Genomic DNA, 5,219 nt, shown 5'->3' with positions numbered 1-5,219 from the left:
CCCCTGTGGCTGAAAATGAGGCTGAGCCCCTTTGGAAGGGGGCAGGAGCCCTACCAGGCAGGCACCACCCACAGGCTTCCAGGCCTGTTCCTGATCCTGGCAGGCTCAGTCTGATGGCAATAATAGTAGCCAGCATGTACTATAGCACCTACTATATGCCAGGCAGGCACTTAGCATTTTACAGATAAGGAAGCTAGGTTCATACAGCAGTTAAGCGGCTGAGCAGGACTCGACCTCAGGTCTCCTGACGCCAGGCCCGGCGCTCTGCCCCACGCACCACCTGGCTGCCTCTCCTAGAGTGAGGGACCCAGCCGGAGAGGCCAGCGTGGAGCAGTGGAAAGAATGCTAGATTTTGGGTCAGGACAGGCCTCTGGCTGAGTCATTGCTCAGACACTTTCTGGGGCACCTGGCAAAGGTATACGTGTGCAGTCGTGGGTGCGGGGGCAGCATGGAAAGAGAGGATCTGGGAAGTGGGCCCCCTTTGGGCAGGGCTGCACTGGCCCAGGATCTGACCATCACCACCAAGGGCGCCTGAAACTCATCTGCCCCTCCTGGGCACCTCTAGTCTAGCAGCACCATCCTGAGGGCTTCATTCCCTGCTTGCTCTCACCGGGGCTCATACTTGCCTATATTGCCTCCTTCCCACTAGAAGACCATCTTGAACAGCTAAGAATCCTCTTTATCAAAGAGAAAGGCCAGCAGAACTCAGTGCCGTGCTCATTAAAATGCACTCTTCAGGTGGTGTGAGATAAGATCTCAGCTGAACCAGGGGAGGGGACAGCAGGTGCTGGAAGGCCAGGAAGTGATGGGGACCAGCCAACGGCCCTGGCTCCCAAGCTGCCACCTGGACCATGTCACTCCAGGTTCTCTTCTTTACTCCTGCGGCCCTGAGGCTCCCACTTTTCTCTGCCAATTAGAAGCCAGGATGCCTTACGCTGACAAAGCTTGTGGAATGTCTCCTGTAGAGCCAGAAAGGGCTTCTCCTTCTCTCCCAATCTTTCAGCTCCCCCGAGTGAGTGAATGTCTGTAGTGGGAAAGCCCTGAGGAGCATGGGAGGCCTTGGGTAGTTCTAATCCCTCCTGAGGACCAGAGATGCAAGGCCAGAAGTGACCAGGGAGGTCATTGTGTCCAAACTGAACCTTCCCCCTTATCTTACAAATGAGAAAAGTGAGGCCCAGAGAGGATGGAGGATGTGGCCATAAAGTCCCTGAGCTGGGCATCCTAACTCAGGTCCTCAGACCCCAAGCCAGCAATCTCTCCAGTGTACTAATTAATAGCTTCACTAAACAGCATAATTCCTTAACGTCTCTGGGCCTCTTCAAGGGAGGGTTAGGGGTGAATGGAATCATCTCCCAGGTCCCCCGAGCTGTGTCTGTGAGCCTCGCCTCAGTTACCTTCACTTGGGCTGTCATCCGACTCTTGCTTTCTGTTCCACTCAAGGATCTGATTTGCTCTCTTCTTCCTGCTTCTGGTCCCTAGGGTTCCCCAGGCCCTTTCTGCTGACCAAGAAAACCTTTTCTGTAAGGGTTCCAGTGAAAAATGGGAAAAGGCCCAGGAGGTGCTGTCCTGATGCCTCTTCACTAAGGCCGTAGTTTTGACCTAAAAATGTCAGCCTTGCCTAAACTCTGGCTGCATCCTTTGTGATGGAGCCCTCACTGAGCCTGAGGCTCTACCTGACGTGCCTATCATCTTCAGCCAGGTGTCCCAACACTGAGGAGGGACACACACACACACAGGGGCAAAGACACTCAGCTATACCACACAAGACAGAGCGGATTTCCTTCCTACCACCCACTAAGTGGTCTCACCCGACTCACTGTCCCTGGCTTCTGCAGCTTTGAAAGACCAGAGAGATGGACCAGCCACCAGCAGCAGCGCACAGAGCCGCCAGCTCTCAGAGCGGCGAGCACCCGTCAAAAGCAAACTCTGGCCCAGGTCAACTCCCACTGTGGTCTTCTGGCCTCTGCTTGAAACTGTCCTCTCGGAGTTCACTTGATCTGTCCAAGGTCTTTGAGTTGGTAACTTGGCTAATATCCAACTCAATGCCTTTTCCACTGAGGCTGGGTTTCTTAGCCTAGGGTAAGAGAACTTTAAGAAGTCTTGCTAACTGTATTTCACTATAATGGGTGGTCTCCTTTGTAATCCTGTGTATTTTATGTTTTTAAAAACCAGATTATGGGGAGGGTCCCCAAGTCTCCCTAGGCGACATGGCCAAGGGGTCCATGTCACACCTAAGAGGTTAAGAAGTCCGGCTCTGAAGGACGGTATTCCCCTCTTTAAAAGAGAGAGAGTACAGCATTTTGACAAAATCAGGTGCAAGCCAGTGGGCAGAGATGGGAGCTATTTAATACTCTGTTACTTAATTTGCCAAAAGTGCTTGGGCAGCCTCTGGGTAGAAAGAAAGAAAGAGAAAAGATAAACTGATGTGTAATGAAAGAAAATGTTTAGATAAAAGGAGATAACAGACAGCGAAGACAGTGTTCAAATGCATGCTGCCAGCTTCGGCCCCAGAGGGAGGGTCAGGCTGGTGTCCTCTCTGGTGGGGGGAGGAACCAGGACTTACATGAGCTGTGGCAAAGGAAGAGCGTCCGCTAGGGATGTGCTGAGCGATATGGCTCACTAGGAGCAGCTCAGGCCCGGTCTGAGGGGGATCCTGCCCCCCACCCCATGCATTGTCTCCCACGGTTTTGTTTTCTTTATTCTCAGTGCCTAATACACAGTAAGTGCCTAATCAATGTGTGGGGACTGACTGACATGGCAGACCCCAGAAGGTGCCACTAGTTGTAAACAGGACCGGGTCCTGGCTTCACCCTGAGACGCCCAAGGTCAGCTTCTCACAGTGCCCAGTTCTGCCCCTGTCTGGGGCCCTGAAGAAAACCTTCCTTAAGAGTCCCTCCCCACCCCCAGCATGGGAGTGGATCCCAGCTAGCAGGGTCAGACCTGGGCCCCCCTGAATAAGTAGACAGGTTTTGCTGGGCTGTTTCCTTTTCCTTTTGTCTCTAAGTCTCTGTTGCCAAAGGTGGATCCCCTGGGACAGGAGACAGGGGACAGGGGACAGGGGAGGAATGTTTTCAAAAGTACAAGACCCCACCCCGGGGAAATTCAGTGGTGGCCCTGGGCACACACCATACACACAACCCCTTGAGAATGTGGAAGGAGGCTCCTGCCCTGGCCCTCAGTGCTTGGTTCTCTGGGGAGCCAAGAGAAACGAGCCATGAGCTTGTTTCCGGGGGGCCCAGGCACCTCACCTGGCCCACCCAGCCTGCTGGCCTGGCCCCTGGTGCCAGGCTTATGGCCTTTCACCTTCCGATCCTGATCTCTGATCACCCCCCCCAAGCCAGGGCCTTGCCACACCAGAGCTCCTCTCGGGCTCCTGCCACCAGCCTGGCATGGCCTCGGAAGACAACACGCCAACTCAGAGAGATAAGACCAGGCTCAGGTATCTTGGAAGAGGGAAGTACCTGGCTGGGAAGCCCCTACAAGGATGAAATCACTCATCTAGTGCCAAAAAAAGAGAGGTCTTCAGAAGCTGGAATAAAGGGACAGGACCTTGGCCCAGACCATGCATCACTTAGCCTCTAAGCCAGCCCATGACCTTTCCTGAGCTGGAGGGCCATGTCATAACTCAAACTCTCCTGGGCCCCACATCATCTTCAGCCCCTGGGGCACGCCCACACCCACACCCACTTGGAGATTTAGCCAGGCAGGCCTGTGAAACGAGATGCTGGGACCAGTCTAGACACATGCCAGGCTCTCTGGGGGCTGCTGGTGTTCCACCCAGATCACGGGGTCCTTGCGCCAAGAATCCCCCCTCTGGCATTTTCGGCACAGCAGGGGCGGGGTGAGTCGGTGTGAGGTGATGTGCGTACAGCCCTTTGTCCACCCTGACCCTGCCTTGGGAACATTCCCTTCGGCACGGTGGTACTCAGGCCTCCTGGCTCTGCCACTAACTCACTAGTGAGTGACTTTGGCCGGGTCCCTTCCTCTCTTGGGGTTTCCATTTAGTCATCTGAAAAATGAGGGGGCGGGACAGCCTCTGGGTTCCTGCTCGCCTCCAAGCTTGGGCTTGGATGCTGTGATCTCCACCCTCCTTTGACAGGCCTGTTTCTTCTGTGTAAGGAGAGGCGAGTGGGCAGGGCTGAGTCAGACCCAGCAGCCCGCTTGGGAAGGGGCTCCCAAAGATCCCTTCAATCACGGGCCGCAAATAACACGGGCTCTTCTCAGCACACACCAGTCTCGAGCAGGGACCAACGGGACAGGATGGGCCCCTAGGGAGTGCTGTGTGGAGGTGGGACTCAGCCCCTGTCTCTGTGAAATGGAAGCAATAACCTTTGGGCTCCTTCCTTCCCTCCCAGGGTTAATGCTTTGTAAACCTGAAGTGGGGGAGCTCTTAGTGGATACAAGCAGGGATGTGACTGACTGCCCGATGATGTCACAGTCTGGCCAAGCTAAGCCTCCGCTGTCCCCAAGAAATAAACAAGGGGCTCCAGGTGTTTGTCTCTGTTGCCTCTTAGCATCAATGGGAGGGACACCTTTTTACTGCCTCCTCCCGGGCCAGCTAGGTCTCACAGAGGATGATATTCAAACTCCTTGGCATGGCATTTGGGGTCCTCCTCGTCTGGCTCCCACGCCCTCTCTATCCCAGTCCAAGTGGCCTGGCCCGGCTGTCACCCCACAGCCCACTCCATCTTCCACCTCTGCGCCCTTGACCAGCGAGCCCCCATCCCCCAGGATGCCCTCCAAGCTTCCTCTGCTGGCCCTCCTTCTGCACGCAGCCTTGGGGATCCACCACTTAGTAGAATGCCTGTCATTGCCGGGCACACCTTTGTATACACCTGGCATTTCCTTACTGATGCACAGGCAAGTGCCTGGAGAGAGGTCTCTGTCCCATAGAGGAATAGAAGGTCCTTGAGGGCAGGGGCTTCTTCTCATTTTTGTCTCTGTAACCCCCCCCCACCCCAAGCCACACACACACCCTGCTGTGCCTAGCAGAGTGTCAAGGCTTGCTACTTTGGCAATGGATAGAGTTGGCTGTGAGAGGAGCCTCATGGCAGAGTGGGACTCCCATGGGAGAGAGGGAGGTAGGCCCCTCCAGCTCCCTCCCTCAAGGGGCACTCCCTAGCAGCTCTTCTCCCAGGTCCAGGGCTGACACCTTCCCTGGCACTCACCTGGGAAAACCGCTTCCCAAGACCAGTCTCCCAAGGCTTGGCCCCTCAAAC

This window comes from Phascolarctos cinereus, unplaced genomic scaffold, assembly GCF_003287225.1.
Source record: "Phascolarctos cinereus isolate Bilbo 61053 unplaced genomic scaffold, phaCin_HiC Scaffold_1;HRSCAF=81, whole genome shotgun sequence".
Classification (NCBI taxonomy): Eukaryota; Metazoa; Chordata; class Mammalia; order Diprotodontia; family Phascolarctidae; genus Phascolarctos; species Phascolarctos cinereus.
The sequence above is the reverse complement of the archived record's forward strand: the minus strand, read 5'-3'. Positions refer to the sequence as shown.